General features: G+C 38.5%; 1 protein-coding gene across 2 annotated transcripts in view; it reads left to right on the top strand.

Moving 5' to 3' along the window:
- The window catches only part of LOC147331930 (thymocyte selection-associated high mobility group box protein TOX-like), a 63,238-nt gene that overhangs the window by 16,338 nt on the left and 33,386 nt on the right, over positions 1-13,514 (top strand). The window lies entirely within an intron of this gene.

Genomic DNA, 13,514 nt, shown 5'->3' with positions numbered 1-13,514 from the left:
TGCACATATTTTAGTTTAGTGCATATAATGTACTGTATCATGATTATTTTCTCTTACTGAACATGGTAACTGAACTATAGGTTTGGCTCTCTTTACTTTCTGTAGGTTGTTAGTAAGTATTGTGTTATGGCAGGTGATGCTGGATTGTTTGGTGACAAAGAAACCACATAGCAATAATCAGCTGCCTCTCCATATCACTTTATCTGACACTTTGACATCAATGTCCATCAATGGTCTTACTGCCTCTGGTTCAGATCCGGGCTATTTTAAAGTAGAATAAGTTTAATTTGCTTCTTTACCTTCATATGCACCATTTTGGCATTAACCATCTTCATCCAACAGATGTCTTAAGAGTGCTTACTTAAAGGCTGCTGGCATCCCAGATCAGTAGCTTTTGAGATGGTTTATGTGCAGGTGGTTATGTGGACTCCCCATTTCACCACAAGTATGAGTTTTTCAAGAACTGGGTCACAGCCTCTGCTATTGCTTCCTAAAACTGGCTTTCAGCTTCCTTCTGAGGAAGTATCCGACCAATCTAGGGGTCCAGGACATACCATGAAAACAGTGAATTGACAAACTTGGGAGCGTCAAATCCTTGGGGTGAGCCAAGGCTTAATAATACAACATCACCAGTTAACAGACTCTTAGATGTCGACTGCAGGTTTTCATACAACCCCAAATTAACCCAACAAACATGCCGGCTTTTACCAAAGCCGACAGGTTATTTGTTAAAGCATTCTAAGTCACCTTGGGGGACTTTACATTATCATCATCATCACACCCTGTTCTCCTCAGGCTCAGGGTACGCCTGCAGGGAACATGCTCTGTGTTCATGTAATAATAAATCTGCTCCACATGAGCTGGCTGACTTAGCTTACTGTATATTGTAATTGCTGGCTCACAGCCATGTCATAAACAGACGATCCTCTCCACTGTGAAAAAGAATGCACTCCTCACCAAACCCTGATGGAAGTATTAGCATTTTTAAAGAACAATCGCTGTCACTCAGGATTACAAAAAATGAATTAATAGGGATTTGGCAGTGACTTTAAAATGACATATCAGCAGTATGAAAATGTGCTTCTGTGCACAGTGAGTGAGAACAGTGAGTGAGAACTAACCTGCTCTTTGAGTAACAAAGTGCTATGCTGGACTGCTAGAATGCTCTTGTCATATATCAGCAGTGCTGGGTATTTAAAAAGTTGTACAGTACCTCTACAATAGTCTTACTCCTATAGCACTCTCCAAAGTGTCGGCATTTCATCTAATTATCTATCAGAACACAACCAATCAATCTGTCCGTCCGTCTGTCCAAGTTGGCTGTCATACACGCTACTGAACATCATGCCAACCGTGCGGGGGGGGGGGCCCCGCACGATTGGGTGAGTTTCAGCACTGTTGCTTGTGTGCCGGTGTGTCTGAAAGTGTTTCAGTTGGTGGAATCATGGGGACAGGGTGGCGAGGGACTCCTGGTTGGTGGAGGGATGCCAAACGGAACAGACGGGCAGAGACAGTGCGCTGCCAGAAGGGACTAATTATCAGGATTTCATTTCCAAAACAAACATATTGCAATCAAATCACATACTGCATTCGTTGCTGCATTGTTCTGTGTGTGTGTGTACTGTATTAGTGACAATGACTTGGATCAATTGTCGTGGAAGAGATTGGATCAGTTCCCGAGGCATTATTCAAGAGCTGTTGCGGCCCGTATTTATTTTTTTAATTTTTTTTAGCACTCAGCTTTTGTTCCTGATCATACAATCATAACTGTTGCAGTGAACTGCTAATTACCATGGATAGATTGAAATAACTTTGTCACATTAGAAATGTGTAAACTTGTATCTGCTTTGACCCTGTTTCCTCTTCTCTTATAAACTATCTGAGACTTCAAACAAACTTTTCTGTGATTCTGCTGCTCGTCTCAGTGCATGGAGTGTGACGTGTCAGTGTCAATTTAATTCTCTCAGGAAAGGTCAGACTTTTTTCACAAAGGTGCTTGTTTATGATGGATTTTCATAAATGTTACTATCACAATGTAAACCTCAAGTCCTGCTGCAAGACAGTAAACGAAAACATAGCAAAAGTGAATGCACGCTCTGAAGTTCTTTCAGGTATTAAAATTTCTTGCAGTTATATAGGAAATGCTGGTCATGCCATGAGGAAATTGTGCATAACATCATTGTATAATTAGTTGTGTAACAAGTTAAAGCTGTGTAACTGTGGAAGCTTTCTGGTGATAAAACTGCAGACATTTAGGTGTGATCTGATTTACAGCCCCCCACAGCTCTAGAGTGACTTTCACTTCATAGTTTAGCAGTTTACTGTTTACTGCTGCCCAACACAATTACTGACATCTGTTACATTGACACACTTGGAGCAGGCCCTTAGTCCGACGGCATTTGTTGTTACTTCTGCCTCTTACAGTTATACCTGTGTCCCTGAGATGAACAGCTTAGAAACATCCACTTTCTATAACATCATACAAAACCAGTAGGGTAAAAAAGAAAACCTGTCTGGAATATCAGTGGGTCTGCTATTCGTGCTGTGGTTGTCCCGCGTCCTGCCTCCTGCATGTTCTATCATGGCATCTCCTTCACCTAAACCACAGTATTTCCAGCAGCGAGGACATCATCTAATGCTCCATCTTACAAAAGGCAAAACTTCACATGGTTTATTCTCCCAGCATTTGATGCATTAAAAAAAAGTTGTTTTTATGCATCACTGTTGGACATTAGTTTAACTCACTGGTTGAGCAGGTGGATGGCTTAAATACAGTGGCCAGAGTTCGAGTCCAACTTACAGCCTTTTGCTCTTGCTCTGTAAAAACAGCAGACTACTAAAGGCCACTATGCATTCTCTGCTCAGCACCAAACAGCAGTGTTTTTTTGTTTTTTTTTAACAGTGAATAAAAAAACATTTCTCAATATCTTCTTCTCTTTTGGTCATTAGTAATGACACATAGCTATTAGACACAATAGACCTCTGTAAGTGCGTTTTTTGATCACAGGGTCTGCTGAGCTGAACGTTTGTTATCAAACAGGTCCGCCAGATCTTCTAGGATAATAACACATACCATTATCACTACAGTAGCTGATTAACATTAAGGAGGTAAAGAGTCAGAGGCCTTCTGGAGTTACGGTGGACCAGAAACAGAACAAAAAGAGAGTGCATATTGGGCTGACAAATTAACAGGTAACCACCAGCACACTTGCAGTTGAAAGTTTGTGTTGCTGGCTAACTGCTGGATGTGTACACAAGCACATTAATCTCATTATGTCAAAGTGATAGCCAGTTGTGTTGGTGTATTGAGTAATTTTGGCAAAGGCTTGAACTACACTTTAACGCTAAACTAACTTTTTTATGATCGTGCTAGATGGTGTAAAATCATAGACTGTATTTAAAGGATGGTTTTCAGATCTGAAATATGAAACTGATGCAGAAGTTTTGTTAAACAAGCATCCTTTGTAATTGCCAGTGGTGTGCAAATGTCCTGGTCTGATGTTATAGAAGTCTAAATAAGAGTGACTCTTTAGCTCACTTGATCTGTGGGCTCAGCAAATATTTTCCTAAAGACTGGATAGTCTGTTTTGAAGTCTTGTTGAACACAACATGGAGCAGATTTAAATGAAATGTGTATAACAGAATGCGTGACTTGTAAATCTTTTAAACTCATATATTGTATTCACAAAAATAAAGAAAACATTAATGAAAAATCCGACAAAGAAGACCTGGGACTGTTGAGGAGCTAGAATCCTGCATCAGACAAGAATAGGACAATACTCCTCTCAACTAGTCTCTTCTGTTCTGGAAGTTCAGACTGTTATTAGATGAAGAGGAAATGCTACAGTGGTAAACATGGCCCTCTCCCAACTTTTTTTGCTATCCAAGTGAAAATAACCTTGTTTTTTCTTTAAAAAGTACATTTTCTCACTTTAAACAGTTTGTTTTCTATGTTCATAAAATATGGGATTATGAGATTGGAAAATCATTGCATTTTGTCTGTATTTACATTTTAGACAGCACCCCAACATTTTGGGGATTTGGGGTTATATATAAAGTGTATAGCAAAAGATTTGTCCCCTTGTTTAACACCAAATTTGCCAAATGTGTTAATAGCCTTTTATTTGACTGCGTTGCCTTCGTAGACCTACTTGCCTGTGTTTTGCTAGTCGAAACAAGTAATTCTTGAATAAGACAGTTTGTCTCATGAGATTTATTCAGATTTTATACTTGGATTACTCTTAGCTCCAAATTTAAAAAAAGATTGCTGCTATTTACTGGCAGCATAATGGGGAAATGGCCACCACAGAGCCAGCATAAACACACAGAAGAATATGATTAAACAGCTGTTTCAAGAATGTAAAATTTCTCTTCACACTCAGGCACGCATATTTGAACGATATTTACATAAAAGTGCACACACACAGTCTAAATTTACAGTCAGGGTGAATACATTTAGCCAATAAAATTTGGTTTATATTGTTGTCGGGGTGACAAAGAAAAGACAGATAAACAATTGCAGAGCTGAACTATCATAGCTCCCCACACAAGCACGTACACACACACACACAAAATAAGTCTTCCTGTCCTTCTCCATCTATCTCTCTGTACACACTTGTATTTTGATTTATGTCTCCTGATGCAGTTCAGAGTGAGCTTAAATCTATTCACTCTGGTCCAGCCAAGTAGTTTCAACCTCCACCCAAAACCATGAGTGATAAATATGGTTACTTTGTCTTTGTGACACATTTAGTCAAAGATCTTCACAAGAAGAGGACATGTCATGTTTCCCACTCCAGCTTGAGCTCTGTGCAAAGAGTAAGTCGAATCCAACGCTGCAAACACGCTGAGCACAGATCGTTTGTTGTACACGCATCTGCAGTTTTTATTGCTGTTCTAACACCTAAAGCTATGCCGTGATCTCTTTAAGCTAAAATTTTACTTTATCCTAAAAATTAAGCTTTTTTTGGTTTTATGATTGGGGATTGATGATTCCTCACACTTAAGATGTTTTTCATTTGATTTTCAGACTCAAGTAGATTACAATATTGAGTGCGAATTAATGTAAAAAACCCCTGAATGAATTTCTGTAACCCTCACAAATGACTTCTTTTGATCTCGTTTACTACACATTTTATTTCTAACCTCTCCCCCTTTCTCTTCCACATTCTGCTCCCCTTTTTCTTGATCCACTGTATTCCACTGTATTCTTTTCCTTTGTCCTTGTCTGTCATCCTAATAGTCTCTCTCTCCCATTTCTCCCCCTTCCTCCGACCCTGACCCACTTAGCTGGCTGCTTGTTATTCAAACCTTTGCTTTACCCACACAAATACAGACTCACATACACAGAAATGAAGAAAGGGAGCAGCAGAGATGAGAGAGTGTGAGAGAGAGAGAGAGAGAGAGAGAGAGAGAGAGAGAGGCATGAGAGGGGAGAGAGTAAGAGATAGGAATTTGGTTCGACTACAAACCTTGCCATCCTTTTTTGTTCTCTCAGTGGTAGGTTTGAGATGCACACTGATAACTTTTACAATCATTCCTGTTTTGTGGTACGACTACTGATAAGCCTATAAGTGTAAGAATGTCTGATTTTTAACAGCAGAGTGAAATCGAAGACAAAACACCCCAAACAACACATTTCCACATAAAAGCCACACCGTGCTAATGAGGGTGCTTCCCAATCAGACTGACGCAGAGCTGCTGCCTCAGCCGTGAACTACTAAACCCCAAATTAGTTTTAAATACTAAATTAAACCTAGCTAGCTAGTCTTAATCAGGTACTTACGGTCGACAGGGTTTATAAAACTGATGATTTTATATCTACAGGGTATAATACATTACACTAGGTTGGTTGGTTACAGAAATGCCGCCCAGAGAAGGTCACAGGACATATAGACCATTCATTGTACAGCACATTAGGTCTGCGCCAGCAGAACACCATCTCCAGAATTGCCAGTATCTTGCTAGTTGGGACTATTTTTGCTCTTTTTTTCACCCCTTTTCTTTCTTTTCTCGCAATATATTGAAATGAATGTGTGTGTGAGGATCACAAAAAGCGATCCTTTAGAAAGTAGCAGAAAACAGAGAAACAGAGCTTGCTGTGATTAAGTGGTTAGCACAGCAAGATGGTTCCTGATCTGAATCCACTGGCCTCTCTGTGCCTGCATGGGTTCTCTGTTGGTACACTAGCTTTCTTCTAAAGTTCATAGAAATGCATGTTAGGTTAATTGGCTGTAGATGTGGTTGTGAGTGTGACTGGTTGTCTATCTCTCTAGCATCCGTCTCAAAATGTACCCTGCCTCTTGCCCTGGGCTGTAGCCCCACCGTGACCTTGGATTGGGGAAGTAGTAAGTTTTCTTTAAACAAAAACACTATTGCAATGCTAATAATAAGAAACACAGACTTTTGTCTCAAGCTTGTCTCAAACTTATGACTTAAACTTTGCCAACCTGACACCTAATTTGCTACAAATTAGCTGCTATAATACCCGTACCCCCCACCCTAAACTGGCTAAGTAGTTAAGAAAATTGATGGATGGATTTTTAATATAGAGCTTAAAGTAATTTTGTTTGCAGAGACACTAGTTTCTCCCCTCTGCTCCATGTTTCACCCTGTGTGTATGTGGTGCATAAACACAGACTGTATATGGATGGAGAGAGGAACAGAGCGATCGTATCTCACATCATCAACTGAAAAGGATGATATAAGGTCGGTTGGTTTATAGAGAATATAACCCAACTGACTGTATGTTAATTTTGTTGGAGAAAATCCAGTAACCAGCTTGTTGCCCAAAAAAGTAATGGTTTCAAGTTGTGACTTTTTTCTTTTAATTTATATGAATGTTTACAATGGTCATACAACAGTACTGTAAACTGTAGCCATCTGCAGTGGGGATGATGTCAACTCTCTGACATAATGTCTTTAGGAAATTAACCATAAATGGCAGCCCAGCTATCAACCAGCTCATTAGTAACCTAAACAGATGAGCTTTGTTTTTGCTGAGATTGAGTATGTTGCACTGCTAATCAGCATTTGTGACTTTTTGCCCTCAAACATAATTGTGGTTTAGGGTTGTAACAATTCATCAAGTAATTTGAATAATTTGATTGTAAAAAATTCTCGACACACATTCTTTGCCTCAATGTTTCTTTTAAGGCACGATTCTGCAGCAGATGTTTTAAATGATGTAAACAAAGAGCGTTTCACCCTCATTTGACGACTAAGAGGCGGAGCCATTATTGAATGAAAGAAAATATGTTTCTAGCTTCCAAAACAGCAGCGCTGTTCCTGTGATCAGCATTAAAACCTTTACTGGGAAAAAGCTGGTGGGAGTCCTTCATCAAAGCACCTGATCAACAAACTCAGGCGTGAATAAAAGCAAACTTTGTAGCTGCTCCATCCACCACCGTTTGTTTTACACAGAAAAAATTGGCAGTAAGCCTCCAGAAGTTGTAATAAAATATGCAGATGAACTGTTATCTTAGTCTGATACATGTTTAAATTATACAGCCTAATGACGGCCGGCAGCAGCCGTCCTATCTTACATGGAAGCCGTACCTGCAGCAAACGGGTGCGTCTAAAGGGGGGGATGGGGTGTACTAGACCTTATTAATTTCAAGGCTTTCGTAACTTTTTTAGATTGAAAGTGAAATCATATAAAATACTGTAATAATTCAACTGCATTAATATTTAAAAATATAAAAAATTCACAAGCCAATAAAAATGAGCCAACAACCTGAAGGTTGTTAAGTAGGCCACTGAATGATTATTAATATTAAATATTGCCTACACCATCATACGATCTGTTTTCAGCAGCACAAAAACATGCCACCTATTAATTTCAGAAAGCCTTCCAAGAAGACAGAGTAAGGGTAACATTTTTATGTCTTGCTTTAGATGATTATCTTTTTTTAAATTTGACTTTGATCTTTTAATGTACTTGAAATTATTTATATATTTTTGCTTGTAAGAAAATGTTTTCTTTAAAAATTTAATTTCAACATATAATCAAAAGGTTGGATTTTTTTTTTTGACAGATGTTATATGCAGTTAAACTTGTAAACATTGGTTTTCATTTTAGAAATTGCAATGAGCAGTTCATTCTGAAAAAACAGTGTTTTTTTCTCTTTTGAATATTTATTATTGCTCATTAATAAGACAAAAGTATTTTTTACACAATTACTCGATTAATCAATGGAATAATCAGTAGATTACTCAATTACTTAAATAGTCCACAGCCGCAGCCTTATTGTGGTTAATGAATTGAAATGTGCAATCAGTAATAGTCTCTACAAACGTAATGATACTAGTGAAATCAAGAAATATTTGTCCTTGGTAATGTCGACGGCAAACCACCACCTAATGGTACCTTGGTCAAATAAATGTTAGTGTTTAGGTTGAGGCTGCATCTTTTCAACACGGTTGCTGAGCGAATAAGCACAAATTCAAGTCATTGAAAGCAACTGAGATCTCTGTCGGTCCTTCTGACTTAATGAAAAGCCTAATAGATTCCACTCTGCCTCCCAGACTGAGCGCCCGTTGAAAAGAAATCATCACCATTTCGCTTTTTTTCACCTCTCTCTCACTGTAGGTTGAGAGCTGTATTTGTCCTTTAGATAGCAAGAACACATTAGCCACTTGGCTTAGCATGTATAAATGAGTATTTGTACCCTGGTTTGTAAATGTGGGTCTTGAAATTTTTCATGTTTTTTATGTAAAGTTCAGGAATTGATAAATTGTTATTTATGATTTGCAGAGGGTAAGTGTGCATGGCATTAACACCACAATTTACAGTCTTAAGGCACCAGCATCAGGCTGAGGTTAGATCATACGTCAAAGCAGGTGGTTAAGATAAGAGCTGAGGCAGGTGCTCACATTGGTTGTGCTTGTGTGAGGGATATTACGCTGCCGCAAGACTAGAGGAACCTTCTTAAATGAATGCAAGCGGCACCTGAAGTGGAAATTATAAACGTGGATGAATTTGTCAGCTGATCAGTGGAAAGTAGCGCAGACTGTATTGTCAAGCTGTTGCTATACATCCTCCCAATAATAAATTATACTGATGCGAAAAAGTATTTTTGTTTTTTAAGTATTTGTATCCTTACACACTTGGCAACATACATCAGTTATGGTTAACTAACAATTGTTTTTGTTATCAGAGTAAATATATTTACTAATACTTGGCTAATAATAGCGGTTTGAAATAGCAGCCATACTCCTCCTTAAACTATTTTGTATGCAGATATATTTTAACCTATATTAGTTTGTTTTCCACTGTGTTTAATGAGATAAAGAAAGAATCAAATGTAGTAACAAATGGTAAACTTGTCAGTCATCAGTCTTGATCCATGATGGTTTTTTGCATGTTGCTATTTGTGTATATTTCTGAAGGGCTTCCCTGTAGTTTTTGTGTGTGTGCCTGTGAGATGTCATATATTCAGGTCAAAGGTAAATGGAAGAAGCTAGGTTAGCAGTGAAGTCAGCAGGTCTGCTTGTTTCTTTTTGTCCTCTGATTTTTCTGGGAAACCCACACAGAGAGAGAATGGCGAGGAGAGAGATGCAAATCTCACCTTTCCTGTAATTGTTATGTTTTTTTGAGGATGTGTTCCTTGTAAGGCATTAAAAATTAACTGTTAATTCTACCAGGCAACAAGCAACACTGTTCTTTGACTTTCTGTTGACTCTGTAAACCTACACCTCATTTGCATAATACCCAGCAGCTGGCAAATGGATAGAGCAGCTACACCTGTCTGTCCACCTGTCACCTGTGTGTGTATGTGTGTGCGTGTGTGTTAGTCTACAAGAAACAGTGCTTTGCTTTTACCCACCTGTTCAAATGTTGTTCTTCTGTTTGTGTTTGTCAACCAAGACAATGATTATCTACCAAGGATACCATGATTGATTTGAATATGGTTTCTGGATTCAAATACTGTTTTGTTTAGTCCCATGAGTTGTGTAGGCTTTTATTAGTAATAGTCACTGCTGTTTTACACTAAAGCAGTAGCAGTCAGTACCTTTATACCATAATAAAAGTACAGCACACCTAGCCTAGTCTGGCTTTACAAAAATGTGTGAACAAATGTGTTGTTCTAAAGAGCTCAAAGAATTGAAGTGTAGTATTTTAAATAGGAGGCCACTGTTGTCAGTTTGTGAAATTTCTTCCCTCTTAGTAGGGCTGGGCCATATCATACCGTCCACGGTAATACCAGTATAATGTTGGGCAACAATAAAAAAATGAAATATCGTGATAGAATATGGGTAAAACGCACATGCGCAGTGCCTTTGTTTTCATAAAGTTGTGGAGTTGTAAAGTATTTTGTCTAGTGTCAACTAAATAATGTAGCTTCATGGGCAGTGTAGTCTGTGCTGCGGGGAGAATGGACTGCCATACCCGTTATGTGTCTGTGAGCGCGAGGTGGGAGAAAAAGGAGAGTGGAAAAGTACGAATTGTCACCGACCAGAAACGGGAAGTGGAAGCATGTAAATATAACAATAACCACTGCAGCCAAAAAGAGTGCCTGACGAGCCCAGTTGTAAGTCAGCTATTAAGACTCGACTGTTCGTGTTTTCCTCCGAAACAATAAGCTCCGTTGCAGCAGCCTTTCAACGCCTCTCTCTGTCTCGTGCTAGCAAAGTTGACCCAGACAACAAAGTAAAGCTAGTTTTCGGCTACGAGCCCGACACAGAACCCAACGTATTAGCCAGAGGTCCCTTTACTACAGTTTGGAGCCGCGGACCTGTTTTATATACGCCTGGAATAGTTTTCAGGGATTGCTGCAAAAAGTGCAGCCTTACCTAATGTCCACCCTACTGTTACTCATTTTATATTAAAATTAAAAAATCTAGTTTGTATTGGTATCGCAAGTAGCCTTCAGTAATAGTAATAAATCACACAGCAATAGTACATTCATGTAGTTGTAAAAAGCTTGACAATATATTAAGTAGAGCTGGGCGATATGAGATTTTTTCAAATCACGATATGTTTTTTTCATTTCAGGCGATAACGATATATATCACGATATAAGCCAAATAACTATATTTGTAAGATTTAAATGTGCTGTTGCTCACAAGTAAAATGTGAAATAATCAGCAGCTTGTTTTTATTTAAATATTTATTTCCCATAATAAGTTCAACAGGGTAGATGTACTTAAGGAACATGAGACTTTTTCAGATAAATAAAGGCAAATATTGCAAACTACACAAAAGGCAGCCGCTAAAGCGTTTAAGTTTCAAAATAGAACAAACGAAACAGACTAAATTGTCAATTCCACTTAGAAACAAAATATTAATTCTAAAAATAAATCTTAGTTTGTTTTACAGAAGAACAGACAAAACTGACTAACTTTTGTCAGTATCAAATAAACTGAGAACTAAAAGGAAATTCTCAATCTCTCCTTGTTGTATAGCTGAGCTTTTCAAACAGTTTTAACAGTTACTTTAGTCTGACAAAAGCCGAATGACGAATTTGCGCTTCCAGTCAGAGACTGAGGCTACGTCCACGCGTACACGGGTATTTTTGAAAACGGAGATTTTCCGTTTTCGTTTTAAAAAATAATCCCGTCCACACATAAAGGCAGAAATGAAGGAAAACGCTGCTATGAACATGCCAAAGCAGCAGGTGGCGCTAGATTCCTAACCGTGCAGAAATGTTGGCCAATCAGAAGTCTAGAAGCCTCGGTGGGAAAAAGTAAACAAAGCTGGGGCATAGAAGCAGAACCGAGTCGTATGTGTGGACGGACAGTAACTGTGTGTATATGTAAGCATTTAAACACTGCAGAGAGTAGAATTAACAGTAACAGTATTGTAGAAATTCATTTCACCGAAACAATAACGTGGCGCACAGTGTGACGCATGCACCAGTTTATTGTATTTCCAGACTTGCTTTCGGCACAATTTACAGTGCACGCTACTCTATTTTTTGTCAGACTTGAAATAGCTGAAATACCTTCACACTACGGAACTTCTATGGCTCTTCCGTTCGACAATCTCTCCGGCGTTGGAACCATCATCTGTTTTCTCTTCGGTCACGCTCGGTTGATTTTTCTAGTCGGCACACTCATTTCCTCCATTACGCGCTGGCTCCATTACCCGCTGGCTGCTTCCCAAACAAACCCACGTGCGGCTTGGCACTTGTGCTGTATGTAACAAGTCACGCGACGTGACGCTGCAGCTGTGATTGGTTCGGCTCTGCGCTACTTAATTTAGAGGACAAGAGCGGCGAGGTCTATCGCGATAGCTTAATTTCTCTATCGAGTAAAAGTTATATCGCGATACATATCGTTATCGTTCTATCGCCCAGCTCTAATATTAAGTAATCTAAAGTATTCAGAATACGTTACTCTCATTGAGTAACGTATTCTGAATACGTTACAAAATACATTTTGGGGCACAATTAATGTAGCACCATCCACGTGCTATATTGCTAGTTGTTAAGTGTAGTTGCACGTTTAGAGCAGCTGAGCTATTTGTATGTAGCTCTGCACACAGGAAGAGAGAGGCACCATGGAGTTTATTACCCGCTTCCAACATGAAGACAAACTAATCTGTATATATAGCAGCAGGAGAACAGAAATCATATTTAACCTTATTTACATGGAACAGTGAATGACTGTTAACTTGCCGACTTAAGTGTTTAGATATCAAATGAACAGATGAAGCAGATAAACAAAATACAAGAGAAAATTTCATATAAATCATTATTTTGCATGTTGATAAAAAAAAGGTTAACTGGAACAGTAGGCTAATAGAGACCATAGCAGTTAATGAATTTAGTTTTTTATCACATGAATAGACCTGCTGGGGGAGTCAACCTAGTCTATAAATACACTGCCAGAAACATGTATTTAATGAGCAATTATAATTATCTTCTTCACTATGAATGTCTTTGAACATTAAATGCAGTTAAAATGAAAAACAAATAGAATACTGAAATGTAAAAACCATCTTGTAGACTGTTTTTCTTCTAGTGGCTTGCCTGTGACATGCAGTGACATTAAAACCCTTTGTTCTTTACTGCTGTCTGTGATGTAGGACAAATAAAAGCTATTGTGAAAGAAAGGGCTTCACAGGAGGAAGTGTTGTGCAGATAAGAGAGAGAAATAAGGAAGTAAAAGGCCCTGCATACAAATAGGATGCTCTGTGTAAATATAATGTTTTATTCTCATAGTATATGAGTTGCCCTGATATAAAGTATAGAGTAATATTTCCTGTTGTGAAAGTTATGTAACGTGCTTTAACAAATGTCAGTCACACAGTGACTTAAAATGGCAGGATCAAAATTCTAGATTCAGCATATCAAATTTGCAAACAACAAATACTAATATCTGTCATTCTGAAAATGTCAAATTCTGAAATAATAGGGTTGTTTTATGGTGACTGGCAAAGACAGTCACTGTTAAATCACCTCATCTCTGCTTGTGTATGATGGACATGGACAGTAATAAAACAGAAGTGTGTTTACGGCCCTCTTACTCAGGCAGGTTGCAGGATTTTCAATGTCTGAAGAAGATGGCAA

This window comes from Aulonocara sp. 'chitande type north' Nkhata Bay, linkage group LG4 (assembly GCF_057382095.1).
Source record: "Aulonocara sp. 'chitande type north' Nkhata Bay isolate Kocher_YH1m ecotype deep benthic linkage group LG4, A_spYH_male_GT1.1, whole genome shotgun sequence".
Taxonomy (NCBI): domain Eukaryota; kingdom Metazoa; phylum Chordata; class Actinopteri; order Cichliformes; family Cichlidae; genus Aulonocara; species Aulonocara sp. 'chitande type north' Nkhata Bay.
This window is presented reverse-complemented; position numbering and strand designations above follow the sequence as displayed.